This window comes from Mastomys coucha, unplaced genomic scaffold (genome assembly GCF_008632895.1).
Source record: "Mastomys coucha isolate ucsf_1 unplaced genomic scaffold, UCSF_Mcou_1 pScaffold14, whole genome shotgun sequence".
Lineage (NCBI taxonomy): Eukaryota > Metazoa > Chordata > Mammalia > Rodentia > Muridae > Mastomys > Mastomys coucha.
The window spans coordinates 38,367,789-38,383,908 of record NW_022196896.1 but is presented as its reverse complement, the minus strand read 5'-3'; the positions used below and the strand labels follow the sequence as shown (position 1 = coordinate 38,383,908).

Sequence of the window (16,120 nt, the reverse complement as noted above, 5' to 3'; positions counted from 1 at the left end):
CCAAGCTTACCCTCCTGGAAACCAAGGGCTTGTCTCCTGAGGAGTCTAAGATCTGATGAATCTGTGATTTCCCCCTTACTTCCATGGTGCTTCAACCTCTCCTCCAAATTACTGTCACTTAACCACCTATGTCCACATCCTACTTGGCCCACAGTTTTCATCTGAACAATAGAAATATGACACATACCCCTTTGCTTTATTTTAGCACTTCTCACAGGTGTGTCACCTTGCTCAAATACCAAATTTAATGTCCTTTCTTCAGGAAACTTCCGGAATAGTCTAGGAATGGAAGAAGCTGTAATGTCTTATATTTTCCCTAGTGCCACAAAATGTCTTCCAAATAATGAACATAACGCAATGCATAGAAATGTTCTCCCTTTACTTTTATCTGATACTTCTTATGAGGATGCTCCATACTTTACCAATGCAAGTTCTGCATAGTCATAGTCCTTGTTCTGTCCCCAGCCCCTTCTTGCTGCAAACTGCAGAAAATGACTTGACTGGGGTTATAGGAAATGGATATGTGGCAGACACAAGTAACACAAAGCTGGTGTTGGGCAAACATGTGTTCAGATTGAGATGCACCAGCAATAATCTGAAAACTCAGTGCATTTCCAGTCTCCAGTTTCTGTTGAAGAGCAGTCTCAGGCTGCAGTTAGTACTTTCTGAATGTATTGTACTGGTTTTAACTAGACATTATCTACTGCCATCCATACTCAGACCAGGGGAAGATCTTGCCATTCACATGGGTCGGCATTGGTATCCTAGACATGGTTGCACTCATATCAGCAATAGTCAGTCACTCAGGACTTCATCACACAGACTTTGGAAAATCAGAGATTGGCATCATTCAGAGGAAGCACAGAAGCCAGCTCTCAATGGGTACTGAGTTGAGTTTCTTTCTGGATTGATTAAATGCTTTCAGATCAGACAGTGCCATATTTGGACACTCTATAAAAAATAAATTGATGCATTTTAATTGGTGGTCATTAGGGTGAAACAAATGCTTTCATTTCCTCATTTGTTTCGTTTTATGGGTTCAGGGTCTTACTATATATACTCTAGGCTAGCTTCAAGTGCTCAATCCTCCTGCCTCAGCTTCTTGAGTCCTGATGTTATACACATCATGCCTGGAACATTATGTTGATTGCAACTGCAAGGAATCAAGGAATCTGAAAGAATTCCTGTATTCTCCCTTTCCATTTCTTTCCATATCATTGCACAATATTCTCCTGCCTCATGCACAGCACTATTTCTCTTCAGGAACATCCCATAGTTCCACCTCTAAGAATCTAGAAAAGTATTTTTAGAAATGGTACTTTACTATGAAACAGAGAGTCAGAAATAAGGAAGTAGAGGAGGACAACAGCACTGGACTCCAATGAGCTAGCCCATCACAAGAACCTTTAGTGACTTTACATATTAGAATTAATTTACCTTTGAGGTAAATTAATTAAACAAGCATACCTATTTTTTAATCTGTGCACCATGTGCACTCACATGGTACCAGACCAAATGAGGGTGTCAGATCTTCTGGAACTAGAGTTACAGATGCTTGTGAGCTCTTGTATGGGTTCTGGGAAATGAATATAGTTCCTGGGGAAGAGCAGCCAGATCTCTTACCTACTATGACATCTCTTCAACCCCTTGACGTATTTTTGGTTAAGAAAAATTTCTTGTTTCAAATAAAGACTGGAAAGTACTATTTTATTACACAGGATCATCTACATGGATTTGTGGAATGTGTAACTTGAAGCCTGTTAACTTTTAAATTATTGTTTTTTTGCTAGGAAATGGATATTCAACTGGGAGGATCACAATTTAAGACCTACTTAGGCTTCAGAGAAAGTTCAAGGCTAGCCTGGGAAACTTTTCAAGATTGTCTCAGAATAAAAATTAAGAGTTGGGTATATACCTCATTGCAGAGTGCTTGCCTAGGAAGCTTATTCAGAACTGCACATGAATTTTGATTATTTGAGGCCTCAATACTTAAGTAAATCTTGGTGAAGAAAAGACAGGCATTCACAATGTCAGAAAGCCCTCTCCTGGGAAACTAATTTCACATTCCTGCATTGACAAATGGTGGTGTAAGGAGAAGCTTGAACTGCTTTCATGGAAGTGCTTGCCATCATCAGGAAAGGGGAATTCTAAGAAGAAATTTACCATGATTTTAATAGCTTCCCATCCATTGTGAGGCAGAGAGGGCTTTATCTCGTCAGGAGCACCTTAAGAACAGTTCAGTTTGGTTTACTTCGTTAGCCATTAATTTACATACATAATCCAAGGTACAATTGTCAAAATATATTAGTGAATAAAAGCTGATTCTTTCTTTTAAGCTTGTTTTTAATTTTCAGTTTTGGAGTGATAGAGTAACCTTCTCCAGCGTACAATATGAGTTTCTTAGTGAAAAAACCATAAGAAGGACATGTACGGGACAAACACACAGAGGCCAAAATGTTCAACTCTTCACAAGTGACCTTCAACAAGTACCATAAAGGGAAAGAGGCAATGTGCTGCAGTTCTCTGAGATTTTGGAATTAAATGTTAAAATACTCACCAGTAAAAAAAAGAATTTTTGTTTGGAAAAACGATGCCGGGTTGATGCCTTAGCAGATAAAAGCATTTGTCTGTTTGGCTCCTGGAACCCAAGCAAAAGTGAAGGGATGGAAACAACCCCACAATGTTATCCATGTGTACATTTTAAATAACTAAAAGAGATCTACCTGCTCCCCCCACAAAGGTAAAGAGAACAAAAGAACTGTCCAGACAGGAAACTATCAAAGAGAGTTTCTAAAAGTGAAAATAAAGATTTTGAAGTATAGCTTTACACAGCTTCTAGCTTCTGTAGGAATAAGGGGATAGGAATGGAGCAGGGCTAGGTTTTCTTTAAGGGGTTGCCCACTGGAAGTTTGATCATGTTTTATTTTGGGGAAGACCAAAGGGTAGGAGGGTGGAGCTGGGAGGAACATTAAGCAAGGATGATTGGAGTGCATTGTATGAAATTCCCAAATAATTAATAAAAATATACTGGGTGGGGAAGAAATAACACATCAGGAAAATATAAAAAAATAAAAGAGAAAGATGAAAATAAAAAAAAAATCAGCAGAGGTCTTGTGTTTTTCTATAATCTCTTGAGTTTTAGCTAGTCTTCACTTGTCAAGGTAGTTCATTTTCCGGGGAGCACCTTGATCTTGAAGACTTGTGAAGTTTCAGGACTCCATCCACTTTTGTTGTCACTTCTTGTGAGGTACAGATATATGCACATAGTTCTTTTTAACTTTTCAGCTGTTTCAGGAGATAACTCAAAGCCTCCAAACCTGATTTTTAAATGTTTCCTTCAAAAGAAAGGTTTTACTGGCATTTTTTCATTGTGTTTTTGTCAAGTGAAACCTTTCTTTTCTATCTTTCCTCTATCTCCTTTTGATCTATTGAGAGATTAGTTCAGCCTCAACTCTAGCAGAATGCAAATATAGTTCACTGCTTAATATCACTTACTGTCTGAACCAGCCTGGGCCTGGTCATTACTTGAGCCTCCTGGCTAGAGGTCCAGTGCTCCTGTCTAGGTCGTTATCCACTCTTTCCTACTATTTGGTATCTTTGCACCTCCCAGAGAAGACAGCTTCTGCCATGGCTTCTAATGAGACTGGTTGCCTATCCTCTTCTTTCTGGACACACTTTTTCCCAGAACCATATGTCCTTCCTGCATAGCATTATGGCCTCTCTATGTGGCATTTTGCATTTACTTGCATTTACTTCACACTTGACACTTTGTTCAGACATCTTCATGGCTCTCACCCTCTCTCTTCTCAGGAAGACATCAGTGCCATGACTGCTCAGCCACAGTGCTGAAATTGGGCTTCAGTGCTCTGCGACACTGACATACCATTCCCATATTATGGTGTATATTTTTTTGCACTTATCATTATTCTGTACTGCAGCAACACTAAATATTTTGCTTAATTTTATCTGCAACACTCCTAGTAGAATGCAAGTTCCTAAAGATCCTGAGTGACATTTGATCTGTAGTCATTGTGTGGGTTACACAGGGCTGCAGCAGAACTGTTGGCCAGGGCATGCTCAGGTACTTATACCACTGATTTCTGTCTCTTATGCAAACTGTTGTGTCTTTGTATAGCCAGGTGTCCATTCTTGAACACTTGACATCAGCCCTAGACCTCACATAATACCATCATCTCTTAGTTGGGGTCTCTAGTGCTGCGATAAAACACCACGACCAAAAGGAAGATGGGAAGGAGCTTACTCGGCTTATACCCTCACATCTTAGTTATCACTGAAAGAGATCAAGGCCAGTAGCTAACATGGGAGGCCATGGGGAAGTCCTGCTTACTGGCTTGCTCCTCATGGCTAGCTGAGCCTGCTTTCTTATAGAACTCAGGAGTACCAGCCCAGGGATGGCATCATTCACAATGGACTGTTAAGAATCACTAATTAAGAAAATGACTTACATCAGAAGCTTATGGGAGCATTTTCTCAACTGAGGTGCTCTCTTTTTCAGGTACCTGTATCTTGTGTCAAGTTGACATAATGCTCACTGTGTTTTGTTCTCGAGACCCATTCCTCTGCTTGAATAATCACAGCTGGTATTAACTTTTAATCATTCCCTGTGCTGGAAGAGTAAGGCCTCCTGCTGGGCTGCCCAACACATGTGTACATTCACCTGATGTCTTTGTTGTTGAGTACTGGCTACCATCTGTTCATGCGTTAGCTCCATGAACTGCTTCTGTTCTTGATTCCTGCCATTTGTGCTGAAATGTTGAATTTCCTGGCTCGAAGAGTTAGTGTCTGGAGGAGAGCATGTTGGTCCTTTTTTAGGGCATATTCCTAGTACAGGTTTTAATCACAAATGTTATCAAATTGTTTTCAGTTTCAGTTTCCCCTGGCTTTTCAATAATGAAATGCCAGGAGCCCCTGTGTGCACTGCCAATTCCTGCTCCTCCCTGTTAGCCCACAGTGGCTTTTCTTATTATTATGTTAGCATTTCCCTTTATAGGCCTTATTTGCAGATATGACTCTTGCAACTATGATGGAAGCTCAAGGGAAAAACTCTTTCCTATTAGCAAAAATGAATAAACTTGAACATTGATCCTGACCTGCGAAAAGCCAGCTTGCAATACAGATATCACAGGCAATATGTTGCTTCTCATGAGCACTCTCAAGTGTTGTCCTTGGTGCCAATAAACTGAGTTTTGATTTTTTCTGCTCCTGAATAGCACACAAGAGAACAACGAGTACACCGCAAATAGCCGTCACTATCTGCCTCTCCTGCTTAGGAAGTATCTTTCATTCTGTTTTGTTAGAGCCCTGTAGATATGAACCCAAGATTATCCCTCATACCAAAAGAGACAGATTTATTTCAGGTGACTGATACTGTTTAGCCACATCTGAACATCTGGCTCTGTGAAATCACTAGAGCTCCCTTGCTGAGCCATACTCGTGCCAGAACTCTTGCTTTTTGCCTCTGGTTTTCTTTCCAGCAAACTGATATCAGCAGTAAGACTAGAACTCTGAGTAAAGTCGAAAAACAATGCTAATGAACAATATACCATAGCACTGCTGAACTCAGTATCTTCTTGTGCAGGGATGAAGCACGATTAGGAATGTACCCAGGAGTTCAGGATGGACAAGCGTGTGAGTCAGCTTCCAACTGCTGTAAAAAATAGGGCAGACAAATCAACTTAGGAGGTGGAAAGCTTTATTTTAACTCAGTTTCACAAGGTTCCAGTGCACTGTCATTTTGCTTGTTGGATTGAGCATCACATTGACTCACAGTCACTTATGGTGGCCAGAAAACAGAGAAGGGGGGTTGGGTTGGGTATTTCTTAAAACTTCCTATCACTAAGTTCCAACCCTTAGAAGGTCCATCACCTCCTAATAGTACCACAGATTGAGGGCCACTTCTTAAATTCCAAGCAGATTCAAGCCACAGAATAGGGGGCTTGAAAACTTATTCAAACAAAACAGTAGGCAGGGCTTGGTCCATGTCATGGCTTGAATATGGAGTATGTATGCCCCACAGAGTTTGCTTGCTCACAGCTTGTGTCTCTCTATTGAAGGCCGTAGAGGCCTAATTGGTGGCAATAGCTCACGCTGGGAGCAGGCCTTCGAAGGGTATGTGAGCTTCTATGTGTGACTTGGTTTGTGTGCTTTCAAATCTGCCACAGGATAAGGCTAACTATGCCATGTGCTCCTGCCATAGGGAAATCCTTCACACCCAGCAGGATTTGGCTGGCATTGGTCAGGAGGAAATTAATGTCACATGCTGTCAAGTAAGTTTGACACTTTCTGTTCTCCACTTCCACAGAGGAACCAATTGTTCTGGGTTTTCTACAATTTCTATCAAGTCCTTTGAAGAAGACAGGTCCCCTGCAGCTTAGAGCTAGCAGGCTGCAGCTCTCCCATGCTAAGTCTTCTTGGAACACTGAACTTCTGTAAATCCTTTACTTATGAAAATGCAGTCTTTGCCCGTCTCTCACTGCATAGCTCAACCATTCTCAAAGTTGAACAGTCAATTTGCAGCCCAATTTATAGGTTATAAATTTGTATGTGATTTAAGCAAGATTCCTGGGACCAAGGCAGGGGACAAGACTATGTTTTATAGAAAAGAATGCTCACTGAGGTCTAAGCAAGTACTTAAAATAGGAACACCTGTGAGGATAGACTCTAGTTTTTATGGGCCATATCTGTTTCCAACTTGGCATCCTATCCCAGCAGACTTTTATCCTGTGCTTGGCTTTTCTATTCTCTGATGCTATTAGTCATAGTCAAAGCTTCTGTTACTGACTGATGTCTGGAAGCTATACAAAAGCTGCTGGCATGCTGCATGAGGTTAAACAGTTGTAGCAAAGTGATACATGACAAAAGATGTTTGAAAAGGTCCAATTTCAGCTCTTTCCTTCCTCCTGTAAACTCAGAACTACAGTGTTAGTTCTCTGAAGCCTACATAGTCACTCTCCCCCTCTCCCTGGATCTCTGTGGATTTCCTAACTCTCTCTGTCTCTGTGGATTTCCTAACTCTTTTCGAGATCTGGAGTATGTCTGCTGTATTTCCTTGTATGTTATCACTATGGATTTATTTGTATTTTACTTAAAATTTTAGGAATAGTGACTTCTCTTCAGGCTACTTAACTACCAATAATATTAAATATAAATTATTTATGTTATTAATTATGAAATTGCCTACAAATTAGGTAGAATTGAGTATAATGTGTTTAATAAGCATATAACGTAACTCAGAAGTTCCACTCTTGATTATATGTCCAAGAAAAATTTAGAAATATATCCATACAAAACTTGTACACAACCTTATACAAGACTATAACAGCATAAGTCATAATTGCCATTGCAACAAACCAATGTCCATATATATGTGCTACATAAGCATATGTATCTATGAATATATATTAAATATGTATAGAACAACATATATATTCATATAAAAACTTATTATAAAGCTGTGAAAATGCAATGCTTTGATATATGCTACAGTACCGGAACAGCAGTATGCTCAGTTAAAGAAGCAAGTCACTGAGGACCAAGTGCTGGAAAGCCCACTTGTATTTATTGGTAGAAACAGACAAGTCCAGAGAGGCTAGCTGTGGATTTATGTTTGCCCTGTGCTTGAAGGATGGGAGTATGGGATATAGCTATCTATTGTTTGGGGAGGATTATTGCTTTTTTGGAATGATGAAAATTTTCTCGGATAAAGTTGTAGTGATAGCTATACAATATTGTAAATTTAATGGCATTTTAATTATAGCTCTGGAATTAAAAAAACAATAGTTATGCTATATATCTGTTAAAAGGGCAAGAAAACTACTGTTTGTTTTTATTTAAAATATAAAGGAAAACCGGGCAGTGGTAGCGCATGCCTTTTATCCCAGTACTTGGGAAGCAGAGGCAGGCAGATTTCTGAGTTCGAGACCAGCCTGGTCTATAGAGTGAGTTCCAGGATAGCCGGGGCTACACAGAGAAACCCTGTCTCAAAAAACCAAATGTGTGTGTGTGTGTGTGTGTGTGTGTATGTGTGTGTATGTGTGTGTATGAAAATAACACTGGTGCTTTATTCTAAGAAGATGCCTGGATCTTTTGGGAAATAGAGGTAGTTTAAGAAAACCTCAGAGGGTCTACCTAATATTGATTTTTAATTAATTGCCCAAACCAAACATGTGCCTTTAGTTAAAGTATAAATTTTAAATTCAAAGGTAGATTAGTATATCTCAAACATTGATAGAATTAAAATATCTCATTTCACTTTAATCAAGTTTTATTGGTTGCTTTTAATTAAAAAGCAGGATTATAGTATGAAATTGACATTTTCCCTAAAGAATCTTTGAGAAGAAAAGCTCTATTTTATGGCTGTAATTGATGGATTTTTTCCCCCTTAGTGGAGCTGCCTGTGTTTGTATTTAAACATTGTGATAATGTGTTTAGAGAGAATAAAGATGCTTTGGCCATTTTCTTTTTGAAAAAGTACCCAAATGAGGGCTGTTTACTCCCTTGGCACTAGCAGCTAGAGTTATGTCATGCCTCCAGGTGTCTGCTTTTTCTGGCCTCTGACCAGGGCCCAGAACCCAGGGAGTATGTCTGGGGCTGGGGATGAGTTACTCGATAGGTAGCCTCCAGCCATTGTTCCAGTTCAGATATTTTGCTGAGGAACCAAAATAAAACTTGGACTTTTGTTTTTATTTTGACCATGGAGGTTTGTATTGATGGAGATGATGCTGGGTGAGCCTTGAGTACTGTGGAGTTAGGAAGAAGCTCTGCCATGTCAGCATGCTGATGTTGCTCACTTGGTAGATATGAAATGATGCTACTGGTAGATATTTGTAAGATCTTAAACTCCAAATGTATTAGAAGCCTTAGCACCTTTAGTACTGGGGGTAGGGGTGGACAAAGCCTTAGATTCTATTCATTCTTCTAGGGGGGATTCTTAATTTTACTAGATAACCTCATTTTATATAAATCAGATTTCAAAGGTGTAAAGGTGTCTGAAATTGCTAGTGATTTTTGGAAGTACAGTCACATAAAATTCTTCTAAGTAAAATACAGATGCTCTTCTATATCCCAACAGAAAAGACAAACTATGCTTACAAGGCTATTTGGGATTTTGAGTCTTGGAGCTGAACTTACTGCAGCTCTGCCCAGTTCCCCTGTGCTACTCTTTGGCTAGTCCCCCACGCCTCCTCTGCCCACTTACAGATTTCTTACAATGCACACTGACAGCTGTCATTATAGAGCAGGTCATTATAGAGCTGCTCAGGTCTAATGTCTGCTCCACTGGTCATATTTGTTTAAGTAGTTATTTGCCTGTGATCTGATGTGGCCTAATAATTACTACAGAGAGATTTCTGGGGTATATGGGTGAAATAAGAAACTTCCTTTAGTCTCTTTAAATAAGTGTCAGAAGACATACTCCATTATCAAGCAGCCCATACCCACTGAGAACTAAGAGAGGCCATTTCTGGGTGAGTAACTCTGGAGGCCGAGCAGAGCTCACGGCACAGGTTGAAGTGTTCGCTTCTTATTATACCCCACATAAACTGTGCAAGCCCTCTTCCTGCAGGTAATTTGCAGTACTAGAAGATAATCCCTGCATTGCACAGGCTCGCTTGAATTCAACTTTATTTTTTTCTTTAACCAAAAATATGTTGAGATAGAGTTTAAAGTAATACATGTTTTAATACTGTCTCTGATGCTTCCATATTGCTTAGTGTCTTAGTCAGGGTTTCTATTCCTGCACAAACATCATGACCATGAAGCAAGTTGGGGAGGAAAGGGTTTATTCAGCTTACTTCCACATGGCTATTGATCACCAGAGGAAGTCAGGACTGGAACTCAAGCAGGTCAGGAAGCAGGAGCTGATGCAGAGGCCATGGAGAGATGTTCCTAACTGGCTTGCTTCCCCTGGTTTGCTCAGCCTGCTCTCTTATAGAACCCAAGACTTCCAGCCCAGGGATGGCACCACCCACAAGGGGCCCTACCCCCTTGATCACTAATTGAGAAAATGCCCCACAGCTGGGTCTCATGGAGGCACTTCCCCAACTGAAGCTCCCTTCTCTGTGATAACTCCAGCCTGTGTCAAGTTGGCACACAAAACCAGCCAGTACACTTAGTAAAGGCCTAAACTTAACTTCTTGATTATATTGGTGATGAGATATAAGAATACATTTAAGAAGTTAAAAGCTCACTCTAAACATGGGGACCAATGGGTGCAGAGTGAAATGTACCCTTGTTGTGATTGTTTCAGGGTTAAAGGCAGTCATCTTATTTGATCTGGGAAAATGCAGTGTTCTCTGCCGAGGGTAAAGAAATAATTGGTCTTTATGTTGTAACACACAGACCACCTTTAAATGAATTCCCTTAAGAAGTTTTTTTGTTTGTTTGCTTTTCATCTTGTTATAAAGAACACATGGTTAAAGAGTATAGCAAAAGTGGAAATTGATCATTTGATAATGGATTATCGAGTATATCCTTGTATTAGTCAGGATTCCCCAGAGCACTGGCTCTCAACCTTTCTAATGCTACAACCCTTTAACACAGCTCCTCATGTTGTGGTGACCCCTACCATAAAATTATTTTGTTGCTACTTCAAAAACTGTAATTTTGCTACTGTTATAAGTTCTAATGTAGATATTTGATATGCAGAATATCTGTTAGGTGAAAGTGCCATTCAACCCCCAAAGTGGTCATGAACCACAGGTTGGGAACTGCTGCCCTAATGGGACACAAGTGATAGCCTGGATACAGGTATGAATGCATACATGCATTATACATATAAGGGGGACTTATTAGAGTGACTAACATACAGACTGTGGTCTGAGTAGTCCAACCATGACAGCCTCCTGGTAGAAAGGCCAAGCATCTGGTAGTTGTTCACTTTATGATCCTAGATGTCTCAGTAGTACCAAGCTGGTAATAGAGTCCCAGGCAAGTTCTAGAGAACTTCCAGTTCTCAGTCCACACTGGAACCCTGAGGAAGCAGGTTCTAACATCAGAGAACGGATGCCTCAGCAACAGGATAGATGCGCTTTCCAGGGAGACTAAAGGCGAAGGAGCAAAAAGCAAAGGATATTGTGTTCCATGTTTTTGTATGTAGGCTGCCACTAAAAGGTATGGTCCAGATTTAGGGTGCATCTTCCCACTTCAAATGATCCAATCAAGAAACTCCCTCACATGGGTGTATTTTATGAAAGGTATTTTATGAAAGTTTTTGAGCATTTTGTCTGGTGGTTGCAATGCGTGATGCTAACAATAGCTGTTAACAGTAGCTGTTAGATGACAATCTTTTATTCCTTCACATTTTAGATTTCATAATTTTCAGTAAACCACAAATTTTATTGGCTCTTTTCTTTGTACTTATTATGCCACAACACTCTAGGTCCCAAATTAACATGTACACATGTGTGCACATATACATGTACATATGTAAATACTTGGGCTGTGGAGACCACGTGACATTAAGGGTACAGTAATTTTGTCAGTGTAGGTGTCACTGAGCAATGGGGCCTTTATTTATTTATTTTTTTGGTTAGAGGAGGGATTATACAAAAAAGAGAAGATTACTCACAGAGGTTCTCATTGTCATGACTTTTCTGCTTAGTACCATTCACTGCTGGCTTACAAGTTGCTTGGTGTAGTGTGGCTGTCTATTCAACCAGTGGTAAGCCCGGCTCTCTGTTTTTAGGTTGGGGGTGGTGGGATGTTAGGCTTGGACATCCTTTCTCTCTTGAGAAGTGGGATATTAAGACTTCCTTCTACTCTATTCATCCAGTCCTACACCCAGTGTCCCATCCCCCATTTCTACTTCTGCAGGGTCTACCTTTGAGCTTAGAGGCAGGATCAGGAAGTGTTGGTCATTACCATATTGCCTGGAGGGTAATTGCTTTGAATTTCTTACTGATTTTTCAGCATTGTTCTTCTCCTTACACTTTAGCAACACTATATTCCCTAGAGGTAAAATAATATAAATGGTAAGAATTGGGGACCCAAATTCTGAAATCCTATTAGACAAATTTTACAAGGAAAACAGAGAAAACATTGTTCAGTGCACATATATAGTTTGGGACAGTTCCATGATCCTGTGTGCTTCATGGCAGCTGTGATAGTTCCCACTGAGCATAGGATAGGTTATGCAAAACTTTGGGAAGGAAAACATAACAATGGGCTAGAAGAGGCAGGATGATTTTATTGAAGAGACCCATTTCCACTAGAAGACATGCAGAGGAACAAAAAAAAATATCATATGTTTATGAAACTGCAGCGGCATGCTTTTTGAAATTGTAGAAAGAAGTAATTTGTTATTAAAAGCAAGAGAAGGAGAATGAAAATTCTGGATTACAACAATGGACATTCTCTCAGTACCTGGTGATATGAAGAATTTTACACTTCTACACTTCTGCTTCTCTGCATGAAAATGAGTTCATATGCCCTTCTGCCTCAAGAGCTTCTTGGGGGATTAAAGGAGCCATTTACACATTTCTTTTACTTCACATTTATTCTATTATAGTTTAAAACTAAATATACAAAATAAATGTGTGTACTTGTAAAGGTAATGTGTTAAACAAGGTTGTTTTATACAAGTATATATTATGTGTTAGGAATACTCTCACCAAGCTCCCATTAGTTATGTTTTATATGTATCCCATCAGTGGGTAGTCCTTCATAAGTTGCCAGGAGCAATCTAGGAGAGGCTAAAAACTAGCAGGTGATCTTCCTGAGATGGTTTCACCATGGACTGTAAATCATGATGAATGAACCCTTTTCAGGCAAGGCCAAAGGGACTACATTTTAGGAAAGATTCCTGCTATTGATATGCCTTTCCTATGTATATTTATACACACACACGCACACACACATATGTGTGTGTGTGCGTGTGTGTGTGTAATGTATATATATATATATATATATATATATTTATATATATATATATAATCACTAGGTATTAGCTCACCCTTGTGGGCAGATTTCTGCAGATCAATGAAGATGTACTGTATTATAGTGATGCTATATAGACAAATAGATAATATCTTTTTTTTCTTTTTTTCGAGACAGGGTTTCTCTGTGTAGCCCTGACTGTCCTGGAACTCACTCTGTAGACCAGGCTGGCCTCGAACTCAGAAATCCGCCTGTCTCTGCCTCCCAAGTGCTGGGATTAAAGGCCTGAGCCACCACTCCCCGGCTGATAATATCTTCATTCTTAATGATAATCCTATAAGAATTTCTAAACTTATACTACTTTATTAAGCCCTTTATGATAGGACTGGTACTAAAAAATAAAGCCCTTTCTGATTGTGAACTGCAATTAGAACTCTGCAAGTCTTCAATTGTCAAGAGTTAATTGCTTCTGAGATAAAAAAAAACAGGCATTTACAACTTAGGGACACATTTCTTAGGCTGTAAAACAATTAAGAGAAGGTCATAAAATGAAACTAACAATTTTATTGTGGGTGCAAGAACAGAAAATTAAATATTGGTTGGGTTTATCTAAATGAAACTTTAATGCTAACTTAGTCACAAGAATTACATGGTTTTTAACTTTCAGTGAACCTGTGGAGATAGTGACAGAGAATGAATTGCTAGTTAGATAATTAGTCTTAATGCAAACACATGTAAATGTCTCTTTTGTAAACTTATTATTCAATTTATGATTTGAATTTATGTTTGAACTTAAAGTGAACTTTTGTAAAAAATAAAAAAGGGATGCTTGGAATAACCATGTGATCTATTCCCCTATAAAAAGTACAAAAGACGAGGAAGGAGTCCATTCCATTGCAGCAGAGGAGAAAGCAAGGTTAGGAGGGCAAGGAGAGAGCAAAGACGGGAGGAGGAAGACAGCAGAGTAACTGGGGCTCCATCCCACATACAGACACCAACCCAGACGCTATTGCAGATGCCAAGAAGTGCTTGCTGACAGGAGCCTGATAAGGCTGTCATCTCCTGAGAGGCTCTGCCAGTGCCTGACAAGTACAGAGGCAGATGCTCACAGTCAACCATTGGACTGAGCACAGGGTCTCCAGTGGAGGAGTTAAGGGAAGGACTGAAGATGCTGAAAGAGTTTGCAACCCCATAGAAAGAACAACAATGTCAACCAACCAGACTCCACCCCACAGAGCTCCCAGGAACTAAACCACCAACCAAAGAGGGGAACCCATGACTCCAGCTGCATATGTAGCAGAGGATGGCCTTGTCAGGCATCAGTGGGAGGAGAGGCCCTTGGTCCTGGGAAAACTTGATGCCTCAGTGTAGGGGAATGCCAGAGTAGGGAGTTGGGAGTCCAGAGTGGGTGAGTGGGAGGGGGAACACCCTCATAGAAGCAGGGGGAGGGGGCTTCTGGAGGGGAAACCAGGAAAAGGGATAACATTTGAAATGTAAATAAATAAACTATCCAATAAAAAAAGAAATTAAGAGAGAAACTTAGAAATTTAGAGAGCATATAAGTCTGACAGGTTTTTCCCCTTTTACTTTTTCTTAGTAATGAAGATTAGAATCCTTTTTATTTTTTAATTTTTTACTTTATTTATTTATTTATTTATTCATTTATTTATTTATGGAGACAGGGTTTCTCTGCATAGCCCTGGTGGTCCTGGTCCTGGAACTCACTCTGTAGACCAGGCTGTCCTGGAACTCACTCTGTAGACCAGGCTGGCCTTGAGAACCCTTTTTAAAAGCGTCTCCTTTTTTTCTTTTCCTGAGAGCAACTTGCCTGGAGGAGACTTGTGGAGCAAAGAACAAAGGACCTCTCTATTTAATCCCCACTGTTAGGGGACAAGTGCTGATTTGAACAGAGGCCTGCAGCTTCTGGCTTGAGAAAAACTTAAAGTCAAATTAGGTAAACGATATTATTATTAAAAACAAAACAAAACAAAACAAAAAAACCAACCCTAATCTTTCACAGGACCAAATCTTGCTCCTGCTCTTTCCCTTGGCTACCTTCAAGAGAGAACCAGAGCTCAGGATCTGAGTCAGGTTATAGACGCTAGCCACATCTCTGGGTAGTCCTTCAGAGGACTGATGCAAATAGTGTCCTGGCCCTTGGAGGTGGTTTCCTTGGAAACTGGGCTCATATGCAGACCCTTCCTCTAGCCAGGTTTCTTTTCCTGCCTCTAAAGATACCCTGGCGAAGATGTTGAAGATAGTCTCATGTCACCAGCTCTGAGTTTTCCAAGAGTATTATTTATATAGCATCTGGACCACCAAGTTACTGCTTCAGCAGGGATCATTCTGACATGGCATCTCACTATTGCTCCTGCCTAGTACTGAACAAAGTTTCTCTTCTCTCTTCTGCCACCAAGCCCATCATTACTTCTCCTCCCCTTCTTTTCCTCTTTAAACTGTGTTACTGAAAATAATATGCCAATTCATCAAGGTCAAGCATGACTCTACTAGCTTGGGAGGTGGAGTGCTTCAGACTTGACATTCGCTCTGGGTGGACACTGAATTTTTTTTCATGTTTTGACTTATAAATTTCCCTTACTTCACTAACAGTCTAGAGATTTTTGTTCATCATCCACCTCTTCCAATAGCCACTATCCAGTTCATTTCAGACAGTCTAGCAGACTTTTTAGAATGCTTGTGTTCATAGTCCCTAATGTAAGATTCTGAGTAAAATCTGATGATTGATATATTTCTATTAGATATATCCTGTAGGAGAAAGTGTATTTTTCTTTTGTCTAAAGTTCAAGCCTGGGACTTCTGATGTGGGTGATCAGGTGGATGGATGAATGATTGGGTGCTTAGATGTATGGAAATTGAGACATTCTCTAAGCTTTACAGTAGAGAATTCAAGAAAATGCTTTGCTTTTTTAGTTATTCCTAAACTTAGTTCAGTAAGTAAAATTACATTTTAACCACATGTTTGCCTTATAACTAATTAGTCAGGACAATACATTGTATTTCTTATAGGACTTGAAAATGTGCTAAAGTTTGTGTGTAATTAAGTATGTATCCTTAGGCAGAAAATTAAATTAGTGAATTAAAGAGGCATATGGCATCTTCTCACATGTACATTCTTATTTTGGATAATTTTCAAGTATCTTTAATTTTCAGTTTTCTTCTCCACTACTTACCTCTTATAGGGAATCAATTCTCAGTTTGTGCTTCA

At 39.7% G+C, this 16,120-nt stretch overlaps 1 protein-coding gene across 9 annotated transcripts in view; it reads left to right on the top strand.

Annotated features, from left to right (window-relative positions):
- The window catches only part of Sntg1 (syntrophin gamma 1), a 713,733-nt gene that overhangs the window by 74,310 nt on the left and 623,303 nt on the right, over positions 1–16,120 (top strand). The window contains exon 1 of one of the 9 annotated variants that reach the window (XM_031366796.1): positions 10,874–11,130. The exons of the other annotated variants lie outside the window; for them this stretch is intronic. The gene's annotated coding sequence lies outside the window, so the exon portion shown is untranslated. Of the gene's footprint in view, positions 1–10,873; positions 11,131–16,120 lie in introns of those variants that run through there. 9 annotated transcript variants of the gene reach the window in all.